The following is a 14206-nucleotide window of genomic DNA, read 5'->3' as shown; positions in this document are numbered from 1 at the left end:
TCACCAGGCTCCTCTGTCCATGGAATTCTCCAGGCAGGAATACTGGAGTGGGTTGCCATGTCCTCCTCCCAGGGATCTTCCCCACCCAGGAATTGAACTCACATCTCTTACATCTTCTGCCTTGGCAGGCGGGTTCTTTACCACTGGTGCCAGAAGGGAAGCCCATATGTGTGTGTATATATATATAAAATTGATTTTATATATATAAAATTGATTCACTTTGCAGTACACTTGAAACTAACACATCATTGTAAATCAATGATACAATTTATTTATTTTTTAGTATTTCTTTTATTTATTCTTGGCTGCACTGGGTCTTATTTGCACGGCAGCATGTGGGATCTTAGTTCCCTGGCCAGGGAGGGATTGAACCTGTGTCCTCTGCATTGGAAGGTAGATTCTAAACCAGTGGACCACCAGGGAAGTCTCAGTGATAGTTCAATTAAAAAAAAATTCCATCCTCCTGAAGAATTATTGATCCACAAATTTTACCAAGAAGTGCTTGGGAGTCTAGCCCAGAAAGCCAGAGGCCCCATAGCTTGTCATCCCCATCGTGTGCTCACACACACACACACACACACACACTCACACACACACACACCTCAGCTCCCTGCTCACGGCTTTGTGCCCATTCTTGAGTTAGGTGCTAGGTGCTGTAATAAAACCCTGAACAGAACAAGCTCCTGCTTTTAAGGTTCAAGGCTGAGTATGGAAGAGAGACAGGCAAAGAGGAAGTTAAATGTTAGTGTGACTTCGGGTGCAATGGTACTATCTCATCATTCTTTTATTTCAAAATTGTATTTTCAAAGGCCCAGGATTTCAGTTTCCAGTACGAAGGAGTTGATTGTTATTCTGAGGGTGCCAGGAATAAGCCTCAGAACATGGCGATGCCTTCTCTGAGGAGGAGAAGCCCCCAGCGGCTGACACGGAGAGGGGCCACCCCCATCCCTTTCCTCCCAGAGCTGATGCGTCCGCAGGGAGCCTCCTGCCCCCTCCCCAGCACCTCGGATTACAAACCACCAGCCCAGTGCCCGAGCACTCACCTCCTGTTTTTTCCCTCCTTTCTCTCTGGAACCACTTACTTTTCTTGCCCTTTTCCATCCTTGCTGCTTGTCTTGCCTTCTCATTGGGCCTCTAACCTCCCCTTCTCGCAGCCCATTGAGACTGGTGAAGCTACTCTAAACTGCCTCCCGACTCAGAGATGGGAGGTCCGCCCCAGCTTGACCCCTCACCAGCCAGACCCGCCGGAGAGCACACACGGCTTCTCAGAGCCTCAGAATCCCCCTCAGTGAAGAGAACACCACGTCCTGCCTGCATTCATCCTGTCGCTCAGAGCCTTTTCTCCTGTTGATCCCTAAGAGCTTCGGTTAGTGGACAAAAGCAAGGATGACTGTGGATGAGTCTGTTTCCTGGGGGAGAGTCTGATGGCTCCAGAAGCAACCAAGGAACCCCAGCATGGAAGGTTAGCAGCCACCTGGTCATCCAAGAACTGGAAAGCCTCCAGACCCGGGTCAGCCCCGGTTCCCACACAGAAACAACCATGCAGGTGTGTGCCACTGTTCTTTCTCTCTTGTTTCTTCTCTTATATGAACTGGGTAACCAGTTCATAAAAGAGATTTGGCGCCACCTCCACTGGCTGCAACATGAGCCATCTGAGCTTTCCAGAGAACAGACATGTGTGCTAAGTAGCTTCAGTCGTATCCAAATCTTCGTGACCTATGGACTGTGGCCCACCAGGCTCCTCTGTCCATGGGATTCTCCAGGCAAGAATACTGGAGTGGGTTGCCATGCCTTCCTCCAGGGGATCTTTCCAACCCAGGGATCGAACTGCATCTCTTTTGTCTCCAGCTTCGGCAGGACGGTTCTTTACCATTAATGCCACGTGGGGAAATGGACAGGGACCTGGAATTCTTGGGTCTGGGACAGAGATGACTTGTCCTTCCTACCTCACCTCCAGCCTCAGTCAAGCCCTAGCCCCACAGTGAGGAGGCTTGCTCATTCTAGGTAGATCCACTGGGAGGGATGGCTAAGGTCAGCCCACAGCCAAGGCCTCCATCTCCTCACCCACCCAGGGGCTCTCCCTCCAGAGTGCTGTTAGCAAGTAGAATCATAATAAATCAACATTCAAAGGGAAGGGAAGGTCTAAACACGCCACATGTTACTCTCAGGGTGATTTGAAATTTCGGAGTGCAACTGGCCAAAATGGAAGTAAGTTTTTGTAATTTGGTTTTTTACCTTTAAGATTCTCACAGTTCCTAAGAACATTTACAAACTGGTCTCCTTGTGACTTTCTACTAAGTTGCTTCAATCCTGTCTGCCTCTTTGCAACCTACGAACTGTAGCCCGCCAGGCTCCTCTGTCCACAGGATTTTCCAGGCGAGAATACTGGAGTGGGTTGCCATTCCTCGTCCAGGGAATCTTCCTGATCCAGTGATCAAACCCACGTCTCTTATGTTTCCTGCATTGGCAGGTGGGATCTTTACCACTAGTGCCACCTGGGCAGTCCTCGTGACTTTAATGCCAAGATAAGAATGATTTGTATTAATAATCTGCATCCTCAGGCCTCCTAAGCATGTGTCTGGGCAAAAACAATTGACTGGCCCAAGAGGAGGAGCTAATACTTATCTTATGACACAGTGAAAGCAATTTGGCAAAACTCTCCTCAGCTCAGCAGTTAGTTTTGCTGCACACAGTTAGTTTTGCTTTGCTCCCTACAATTTAGCACAGACTCCAAGAGAACAGGATCTTTATTAATCAGTATATCCTGTGCTTACCACGGTCCATCCTGGCCATGGTAATGACGGAGAATGAGTCAGGACTGTTCTCTTAGCTCAATTTCTTGCTCTGAGATCTAAGGACAGAAGTTGAAGACTTTGAAGCCCTGTTGTGCAGTATTCAGTTCAGTTCAGTTCAGTCACTCAGTGGTGTCCGACTCTGCGAACCCATGAATCGTAGCACGGGGTCGCAAAGAGTCAGACACGACTGAGCGACTGAACTGAACTGAACTGAATAATTGTTGATGATGAAAAGGATGCAAATGAAGAAGAGAAGGAAGAGGAGAGTGATCATTGTGTTTGCTGAACCATAAATTGAAAAGAATAAAATTAATCACTAGACTCATTAGATTGGATGAAGCTAGACAGTTTCTTAAATATCCTGACTCTTTAGGGTTAAAAGGAATCATAAAAATAAAAATTTTAAATATTAAAAAATAAAGGGAATTGTAAAAGTATGTTTAAATTCAAGGTATCTAAAAATGAATATTCTGTCCATTGAATCAGTGATGTCATCCAACCATCTCATCCTCTGTCATCCCCTTCTCCTCTGAAAAATGAATATTAAAAATGTATTTTATGATTAAGACATGCAATGAAGGTAATTATATGGATAACATAGTCAATAGATATGATCACTAGAATGAGGCTTCATAAATATTGAATAGAAAAACATGATGCTATAATTATAGAAAGTAAAAATTTGTAGAGCAATTAATTTGTTTTACAAAAATATGCAAAATCGCAATCTCAGAAATCTAAGATTATGAGAAAATAAGTTCTAGGCAGATATCTATTTAATTTTCACTTCAGCAAACTTTTTACATGAATGTAAATGTCTCTTTTAAAAAAATCTGATAAAGAAAAGACAAGAATGCTCACTAGTCTAGTAAAATCAGAATACATTTCTGATGACTATTTTATTTTTACTATTTTTTTAGAGGCATGCCCTTGCAGATATCTGGGTGATTACATACACACTCATGTATTTCCCCTTCATGTTTATTTTGGAAAGATGGTAGGTTATTTTGAAAGAAAGGAAGAAAAAACAGACTACAGAGGAAGCAGAGTTGCCTTGTATCTCATAGGGCGATGGATTGCTAAAATTATCAGGCTTCACGGAAAAGAGCAGAAATTCATTTCTTCTGCACATTTTCTTAAATTTCAATGGGCTTATAAAATGATATGCCCATGGTATGGAGGAGAAAAACCCAAAGTCAAAAAATAATTTTTAAAAAAATTTTAATTTTGGAATTTTTTTCCTGAAGCACAAAATCAATGGTGATGACAATGACATTATTTCTGAGCTTCAGTTATCAGGCAAAACTTTCTCCTGATGCTTTCCAGGCTAATTCAGTTATATCACTGATTATAGCACTGATACATCAGAGAGATTAGATATCAATACAAAAATATAGGAGAGATAAATTAGGCGGTTCAGTTCAGTCACTCAGTCGAGTCCAGCTCTTCGGGACCCCATGATCTGCAGCACACCACGCTTCCCTGTCCCTCACCAACTCCCGAAGCTTGCTCAAACTCATATCCATTGAGTCGATGATGCCATCCAACCATCTCATTCTCTTTCATCCCCTTCTCCCATCTTCAGTCTTTCTCAGCATCAGGCTCTTTTCCAGTGTCTCAGTTTTTCACATCAGGTGACCAAAGTATTGGAGTTTCAGCTTCAGAATCAGTCCTTCCAATGAATATTCGTGACTGATTTCCTTTAGGGTTGACTGGTTGGATCACCTTACTGTCCAAGGGACTCTCAAGAGTCTTCTCCAACACCACAATTGAAAAGCATCCATTCTTTGGTGCTCAGCTTTCTTTATAGTCCAACTCTCACATTCATACATGACTACTGGAAAAACCACAACTTTGACTAGACAGACCTTTGTTGGTAAAGTAATGTCTCTGCTTTTTAATATGCTGCCTAGGTGATTCATAGCTTTTCTTCCAAGGAGCAAATGTCTTTTAATTTCATGGCTGCAGTCACCATCTGCAGCAATTTTAGAGCCCAAGAAAACAAAGTCTGTCACTGTTTCCATTGATACCCCATCTATTTGCCACAAAGTGATGGGACTAGATGCCATGATCTTAGTTTTTTGAATGCTGAGTTTTAAGCCAACTTTTTCACTCTCCTCTTTCACTTTCATCAAGCAGTTCTTTAGTTCCTCTTAAAAATTGTCTATTTAGTGCTCGCTTCGGCAGCACATATAATAAAATTGGAACGATACAGAGAAGATTAGCATGGCCCCTGCGCAAGGATGACACGCAAATTCGTGAAGCGTTCCATATTTTTATGAGACAAGTGCTCGGGCCTGGTGCACTGGGAAGACCCAGAGGAGTCGGGTGAAGAGGGAGGTGGGAGGGGGGATCGGGATGGGGAATAAGTGTAAATCTATGGCTGATTCATATCAATGTATGACAAAACCCACTGAAATGTTGTGAAGTAATTAGCCTCCAACTAATAAAAAAATTAAAAAAAAAAAAATTGTCTATTTATTTATCCATGGCTGTGCTGGGTCTTTATGGCTGCAAGGGCTTTTTCTCTAGTTGGGGCAAGCAGGGACTACTCTCTGCTTGCAGCCTGCGGCCTTCTCATTGCAGTAGCTTTCCTTGCTGTGGAGCACGGCTCTAGGGCATGCCGGCTTCAGTAGTTGTGGTGTGTGGGTTCAGTAATTGCAACTCCCAGGCTCTAAAGCTCAGGGTCAGTAGTTATGGCACATGGGCTCAGTTGCTCCCTGCTCTCCTCTCCCCCGGACCCTGCATGTGGGATCTTCCGGATCCAGGGATCAAACCCATGCTTCCTGCATTGGCAGGCTAATTCTTGGCCGTTGAGCCACCAGAGAAGCCCTTACCAAAATTTTTTAAAATTGAAATATAGTTGATTTACAATATTGTGTTAGTTTTAGGTGTACAGCACAGTGATTTAGTTATATGTATGTATAATATATATATATTCCTTTTCAGAGTCTTTTCCCTTATAGGTTATTACAAAATATAGTTCCCTGTGCTATAGAGTAGGTCCTTGTTGCTACCTATTTTATATATAGTGGTACATTACTGACACACTTTTAACAGAATTTGCTACGCACTTACTATGTGCCAAGAAACTGATACCAAAGTGAATGAAACCAAATCCCTGTCTGCTACAATGCTCACAGCCTTGGGTACGCCAGGAAAAGTCATGACAGACAACTAGAAGCAGGTAACAAAACATCAACTCCTCCACGGTTCACTAAGCGAATATCTAAAATGATTCGTTTTCATCTTCCTGAGAAGGCGGCAGGTTTTTACAGTGATTTACTTCTGGGAAAAAAAGTGTCTGTCCTCCAACAACGAAAAATTTCTACTGTACAGCGTTATTTCAATTGTGTCTCTGCAGGAAGGAACAAGTCCAGAATTACCAAGACGTTGGTTGTAATCAATGACCTCTCCCAAGATACCTTGAACTTTCCTTTGTTGATGGGACCTTCTCAAAGTGAGCTGGGAGTCAGACTCTTCTGGCTGGCCCCCATTTCAAACATCACTTAATCGCATGATGCGACAGCTTGTTATCAGATGACCCTGTGCTCATATACAAACACAGCCACTATCAGGCACAGACAGACCAGAATCTGGCAAAACCTTGATGAAACAGAAATAAACACAATGTGTAGTGCATATTAATAAACTCAGGCATTCTGGCACACATGGGCATTACAGACACCCTGGAAAGGAAAGTGCCATGAGGCTCCGCTTCCTTACGTGAATCTGACCATCAGTATCAACAAGCACAGATAAAGGAAAGAGGTGAATCTTTTGAAATCGTGTATCATTTCGATCTTAGAAATAACAAATCCTCTCCTGAGAACCAGTAGTTCCTGTAATATGTCATTTTCTCCAAAGGAAGGGCCGAAAGTACAGCAAGGCTCCTGCCTGAGATTTTACTCATTTAAAGGTAATCAAAGGGACTTCCCCAGTGGTCCAGTGGTTAAAACTCTGCATTTGCAATGCAGGGGGTGCATGTTCGATGCCTGCTTGGGGAGCTAAGAGACCACGTGCCTCCTGACCCAAAAATCAAAACGTAAAACAGAAGCAGTGCTGTAACAAATTCAGTAAAGACTTTAAAGACATTCAAAAAGTGGTCCACATAAAAAAATCTTTAAAAAAATTAAACAAAACAAAGGTAATTGGAGGGAACTACACATACATACACAAACACACACTCTATATATACATACGTGGAAGTGTTAGTCACTCAGTTGTGTCTGATTCTTTGTGACCCCATAGATTGTAGCCCACCAGGCTCCTCTGTCCATGGGCTTCTCCAGGCAGGAATACTGGAGTGGGTAGTCGTTTCTTTCTCCAGGGGATCTTCCCAACCCAGGGATCAAACCCCGGTCTCCTGCACTGCAGGCAGATTCTTTACCATCTGAACCACCAGGGAAACCTATCTATACAAATATACATTCAGTTACATATATATATATTCAGCTACATATATATTCAGTTACATGTATATATGTAACTGAATCACCGTGCTGTCCACCTGAAACTATTGTATTGTAGCATGACATTGTAAACCAACTATACTTCCATAAAATTAAATTTTAAAAAGATAGAAGTAATTACATAAAATAAAGGTAACTGGAAAGTGCATTAGATGGGGGTTCTCAAAAGCCAGTTTGCAACCTAGCTCTAGCCTGAGGATAAAGTTTTGACTGATTCAGGACAAAATGAAAAACAAGGATGCTGGAATAAATTTTTCCCAAAGCTATTTCTTTAAACAGTGTTTATTTTATTTTTATTAATATACTTCTCTTTTTTTGGCCACAATGTGAGGCGTCCTTAACCAGGGATAAAACCAGTGCCCCTTGGATTGGGAGCACAGTCTTAACTATTGGACGGCCAGGGAAGTCCCCCAAAGCTAACTTTAAAAAATTATATTTATTTATTTTTGAATGCCCGTGATGCAAACTTCAAAACTTGTAAAAGAATATTTAGTGGAAAGCAAGTCTCCTCTCTCAGTGCTCTGTCTGGGCACGTCTCCACGATTGCTGCTCTCTTATGTACCAGGCACAACTTTGGAGCATATTTTTTTTTATTCTATAAACATATATTCTACATATTGTCCTGTATCTTGCCTTTTTAAAAAACTTTATTTATCTTGGAGATCTTCATCAGTAGATACAGTGATGTCTCATTCCAAAAGGCTAAACATAGACCCATAGTATTGTATTATTATGCCCTTTCTTTGATCCAATATTGGTGATAATACATGGAGCTTTTGAAAAAAAAATGTTCTCACTTGGCAAAATTAAAAGTTGGTCCCCCTATTTCTGCCTGTGCACAATACTTGCCATTGCCCAAACTCACTCAACTACTCAGCATATTTTTTTTTTAATTTTACTAATTCATGAAATCTAAAAACCTGGGAACTAATGAGTTAGATTATTTGATTCTTTAACAACAGAAAATTATACTTGAGAGAATAAGAACTAGAAAATAAACCTTAATAATAAAATAATTTTGAGACCATTGTTTAATTTTATTTTTAATGTAGGCAATACATATAATTATTAAATAGTCATATGCTGTTGTGGTGCTCGAGAAGACCCTTGAAAGTCCCTTGGACTGCAAGGAGATCAAACCAGTCAGTCCTAAAGGAAATCAGTCCTGAATATCCACTGGGAAGACTGATGCTGAAGTTGAAGCTCCAGTCCTTTGGTTAGTTGATGCGAAGAGCTAACTCATTGGAAAAGACCCTGATTCTGGGAAAGATTGAAGGCAAAAGAAGGGGGTGGCAGAGGATGAATGCTTGGGTGGCATCACTGACTCAATGGACATGAGTTTGAGCAAGCCCCAGGAGACAGTGAAGGACAGAGGAGCCTGGTGTGCTGCAGTCCATGGGGTTGCAGAGTTGGACATGACTGGGCAACTGAACAAGAACAACACTAACATTAAGAGAGAGTCTCTCTTCCATTATTGTTTATCACATTTCAAATATGCTATTTGAAGAGCTATTCTCAAAGCTCTTCAAGTCTTCCATTCTAAACCCCACACTTATTACTGGATGTGGTGTCTCCCTCTTATTACTAGAGGTTTCCTGAAGTGGTTGAATGTAGTCATCAGTCCAAATTCCTGAAGACCAATCTATTCTGCCTGGAAGGTGGGGACACAGAACCAGGCTTTGGAGTCAGACAGTCTTTGGGTTGCATCTTGACGCTGCCACTTAGATTCTGTGCTTTGTGACCTTAAGTTACTTACTTAACCTCTCTGAGCGGGTTTCCCCAGTCTCGACATTACCAATCCAGTTTTCTGTCCCTTGATGCTTACCCTGCATATTTTATGGGCATTTGATTTCCAGGCCTGGAACCTACTCCCTCCCAGTCTTCCTCATCTCTTAAAACAGCACCAGTACTCACTCCAGTTGTTTATTCCAGAAACCTCAAGCCATGATTGTTTTTTTCTCTCCCTCTTCAGCCACCCCCACATATAACCTACCTTCAAGACCAATCAATTTTGTTTCTAGAGTGTATCTTGAATTTGCATACCTTTCTTCTTCGAAACCACTCCCTGGGTCCATGCCACCAGCCTCCCTTTCCCAGACACCAAAATTTACTCTCATAATTAGATGGCCCCTTTGCGCTCTCCTTCCCCTGCAGCCCATCCCCCATCAGCAGCCTGAGAGAGCATTTTTAAAAGAAAGACAAATCTGCTACTCTGTTGTTAAAATCACTCGCTGGGTTCTAACTTAAGAATCCAAGCTCTTCTTCTCACTTATTAAGATAACTATTATAAATAACTAAAATGGAAAATAACAAGTGTTGGCAAGGAAGAGGAGCATTGCAGGTGAGAACATGGAATGGTGCAGCTCTTGCGGAAAACAGAACTGCAGTTTATCAGACAACTGAACACAGAATGACCCAAGGGTCCAGAAATTCTAGTTGCACAGATGTACCAAAGAACTGAAAGCAGGCACTCAAGGCAAGTCTCTGTATACTTCTGTTCCCTATTTGACTGAAATGCAGTCCTTGGCAGCATTATTGACAAGAGCCAAAGGCCCATGGACTGATGAGTGGATGAACAAAGTGTGGTGTATACACAAAAATGGAATATTATTCAGCACTAAAAAGAGAGGAAATTCTACAAAAGAATTTTAGAAAAAAGAGGAAGGAAATTCTAGCACATACACCAACACAGATGAGCCTCGAGGACACTGGTGATGGTGGTTTAATCACTAGGTCATAAGCCTTGTGAACCCATGGACTGTAGCCCGCCAGGCTCCTCTGTCCACAGGATTCTCCAGGCAAGAATACTGGAGTGGGTGGCCATGTCCTTCACGCTAAGGGAAATCAGCCAGTCACAAAAGAACAGATGCTGTACAATTCCACCTATAGGACTTGGACCTGGAGTCTCAGATCTATGGAGACAGAAGAGAAGATGCAGGCTGCCCAGGCCTGGGGGGTGGGGGGTGGGCCGTGAGTGTTTAATGTTTACAGTTTCAGTTTCATGACCTGAATTGCACACTTACAAATCATTAAATGGTTAATTATGCGTGATATATATTTACCACAGTATAAGAAAAACCAAAACTTTTACCATGATCTAGGACGCTTTGCACAGTGTTGGCGGTGTTCCCACCCAAGCTTCTCCCCCACCCCCGAATTCCTGCCCTGGGTACGCTCACATCAGCCACCCGCCCCCCCACCTCCTCAGAGAAGACTTTTCATCTTCCAGCCCTAAGTCGTCCCTATTCTTCTCTGTCAGAGGCTCCTCCTTCATGACGTGTCGCAGGGGAGTTTTACGTTCACGCAGTAGTTAATTAAAGCTGCCTCAGGGCTTCGCTGGTGGCTCAGGGGTAAAGAATCCGCCTGCCAATGCAGGAGACGTGGGTTCGATCCCTGGTCCAGGAAGGTCCCACGCAGCACGGGGCGACTAAGCCCATGCGCCACAACTCCTGAGCTGCACTCTAGATCCCGGGAGCTGAAACCACTGAAGCCCGCTCTTCCTAGAGCCCAGGCTCCGCCACCAGAGAAGCCACTGCACCCGCACACCACAAGTTGAGAAAAACCCTCACGGAACAAAGATCCAGCACAGCCAAAAAGAAATAAAGAAGTAAAATTATATAAAAAATTCAGAATTTAGGAATCAACAAAGCCCTGGGTTGTGGCTACCCATGGGGCCCACAAGGCCTCTTTGCATGACAGAATCAGGTCCACTTGGAAATAATGACTCAGAAGCTTGTGCACTTTAACGAGTATGTCTGTGTGCATCTGAGTAATGAAAATGATATTTTTGAGTATCCTCCACTTGTTTAACTTACTCATCCTGAAAAGAGAGACTTCAAACTGTTTTCTCTGACGCTTACTGAAGTAGTTTCCAAAGGCGGAGGGTGGGGTATAGGGGGAACTCTTCCACTTTCAAATTAAAAAAATAAATAGATTTCAAAAGGCTTCCTCTGTCCTCGGCCTTCCATCACGGGAGCTGCTCTTCAAGGGGGAATTCCTCTGAAATAAAATCGGGAACGCTTCCAGGAGAGTTCATGTTTCCAATATTAAGTCCTCACAGGACACAGCCCAGCCCACTCTGTGCTCACATCGGAGGAAATTCCCCTGGTCTGGGCAAAAGATCATAACATCTTAAGAAGGCCGATGAGCTCATGAAAAGCCACTGAATTTAGAAAGTCAGGACACTCCCAGAAACCTCTCTTACGATGCTTTTCTCCTCCGTGAGCCCCTTGAATTGTCCACACCAAATTTTACATGATTTTCAAAATAGCTTTTATTTACTGTCTTGTCAAGTAGAGAGCAGTTCATGCTCTATTTCCCTGAAACACTTTCTGTTGCACTAACTTCGTCAAAATTAAAGAGCTCAGAAAGTGAAGCTTTAAAAATTTTGCAAGCCTCATTTTCCTTTGATGGTTATAGCATCCCCAATCTTAATATTCAATGTGAGGATGATCTCCTATCCACCTTAAACATTTTATGGGAGAAAAGCATGTATAGCAGGAGGTCTCAGATGATAAGAAACAACAAAAAAAAAACCTTTTTAAGGAATTCCCTGGTGGTCCAGTGGTTAAGACTCCATGCTCCCAATGCAGGGGACGTGGGTTTGATCCCTGGTAGAGGAACTAAGATTCTATGTGCCTCACAGGTGTGGCCAAAAAATAAGATTTTTTTGTAAAGCCTTTGTAATTGCTAAAATACTTAATAGTTGCAAGGGAAGGCAGAGATGACAGGATAAAAGTTTACTTGTTGATATAACAGCATTCACAAGCAAAACACCCCCCTCTTCTTTAAGATGGAGACCCAATAAAGTGAGGCTTCCCAGATGGTGCAGAGGGTAAAGAGTCTGCCTGCCAATTCAGGAGACACAAGAGAAGTGGGTTTGATCTCTGGATTGGGAAAAACCCCTGGAGTAAGAAATGGCAACCCACTCCAGTATTCTTGCCTAGAAAATTCCATGAACAGAGGAGTCTGTTGGGCTACAGTCCACAGGGTTGCAAAGAGTCAGACACAACTGAGCATGCATACATGCACAATAAAGAAGTACATAGAATAAAATATAACCAATCTGTATTGGACACCTTTTTCTGAATCTTCTGTTGCTTGTACGTACATCTATGCCATACTTATTGCTTTTGTCTTTGGCTCAACAACAAAAGATTAAAATTCCAGGGAAAAAGGAGAGCTGGAGATGGAAAGAGGGTTTTTTCCTTGCTCCTTCTGGGTCGTGTTAATCCCACCAAGAAAGGAAAGTGTGTGTCTGGAAGTAAAGACAGTGTTCTGTCGATGACAGTTGCTTGTAGATGCAGAAAGCAGGCGGTTTCCCTGTATGGCCCTTAAGTGCATTCCAGCGCCGTGTCAAGTTTTGTGTGCGATAAGGCCAGGCAGGAAGGCCCTCGGGCCAGGAAGGAAGTGCTGTCAGCCTGGGAGCGGGCAGCGTGGAGCTGGGCAGGCTCAGGGCTTCAGCTGTGTGACCACTGCCCTATTTTTAAAAGATAAACAGCAGGAATGGCACACAATCCACACGGCAGCCACTTCACATTCATCCAACCCGCACAAGCTCACTCTCAGCCTTTCTCAGACTTTGTGTTAGTCACTCAGTTGTATCTGACTCTTTGCAATCCCATGGACTGTGGACTGTCAGGCTCCTCTGACAATGGAATTATCCAGACAATAATACTAGAGTGGGTGGCCATGTCCTCCTCCAAGGGATCTTCCTGACTCAGGGATTGAACCCGCATCTCTTTGTCAGGCAGCTTCTTTACCATTAGCACCACCTGGGCAGCCCCTAGGTACCATCACTATCAGATCTCTACGCCCTGCTTCATGGCCCACACTGCAGATGAGAAAGTCAAGGAATTTCCCTCAATAGACATTTCTTTAAAGAAAACATATAAATCGCCAACAGATACATGAAAGACGCTCAACATGGCTCATTATTGGAGAAATGCTAATCAAAACTACAAGGAGGTATCACCTCACACCAGTCAGAATGTCCATCATCAAAAAATCTACAAACAATAAATGCTGGAGAGAATATGGGAAAAAAAGGGAATCTTCCTGCACTGTTGGTGGGAATGTCGATAGAGTCACTATGGAGAACAGTGTGGAGATTTCTTTAAAAACTAGGAATAAAACTATTGTATGACCCAGCAATCCCACTACTGAGAAAATACCCTGAGAAAATTGTATTTCAAAAAACACTTGTACCCCAATATTCATAGCAGCACTGTTTACAATAGCCAGGACATGGAAGCAATCTAGATGTCCACTGACAGATGAATGGATAAAGAAGTTGTAGTACATACGTACAATAGAATATTACTCAGCCATAAAAAGGAATGAATTTGAGTCCAGTGTAGTCAGGTGGCTGAACCTAAAGCCTGTTATAAAGTGAAGTAAGTCAGAAAAAGAAAAAAAAATATCATATATTAACACACACATATATATATGGGATCTAGAAAATGGTACTGATGAACCTATTTGCAGGGCGAGAATAGAAACACAAAGGCAGAGAATAGACTTGTGGACACAGTGGAAGAAGGAGAAGGTGGGACGAATTGAGAGAGTATCATTGACATATACACACTACATGTGTAAAGTAGACAGCTAGTGTTTAACACAGGACGGCTGCTCTATAATAACAGGGCCTCAGCTTGAAACTCTGTGATGACTTGGAGGCGTGGGCTGGGAGTCGGGCCTGGGAGAGAGGCTCAAGGGGGACGGGACATATATATCCTTACAGTTGATTCACATCGTTGTATAGCAGAAACCAACACAAAACTGTAAAGCAATTATCCTCCAATTAAAAATTAAAAAAAAATTTTTAACTATATAGTGCATGTCTAGAAGCAGAGCTGTAATTACTGTTTGCAATGCTGACACCATTGTCTGACAAAATATTGTGCCAAACATGTCCCTTCTTTTGCCCCTTGCATTGGC

The 14206-nt window shown here is 42.7% G+C and overlaps 1 non-coding gene across 1 annotated transcript; it reads left to right on the top strand.

Moving 5' to 3' along the window:
- The first annotated feature begins 4966 nt into the window (after positions 1 to 4966).
- On the top strand, positions 4967 to 5073 carry LOC122679726. The gene has a single exon (XR_006336512.1). It is a non-coding gene; the product is annotated as a U6 spliceosomal RNA (small nuclear RNA).
- The last annotated feature ends 9133 nt before the right edge of the window (positions 5074 to 14206 follow it).

This window comes from Cervus elaphus, chromosome 21 (genome assembly GCF_910594005.1).
Source record: "Cervus elaphus chromosome 21, mCerEla1.1, whole genome shotgun sequence".
Lineage (NCBI taxonomy): Eukaryota > Metazoa > Chordata > Mammalia > Artiodactyla > Cervidae > Cervus > Cervus elaphus.
This window is presented reverse-complemented; position numbering and strand designations above follow the sequence as displayed.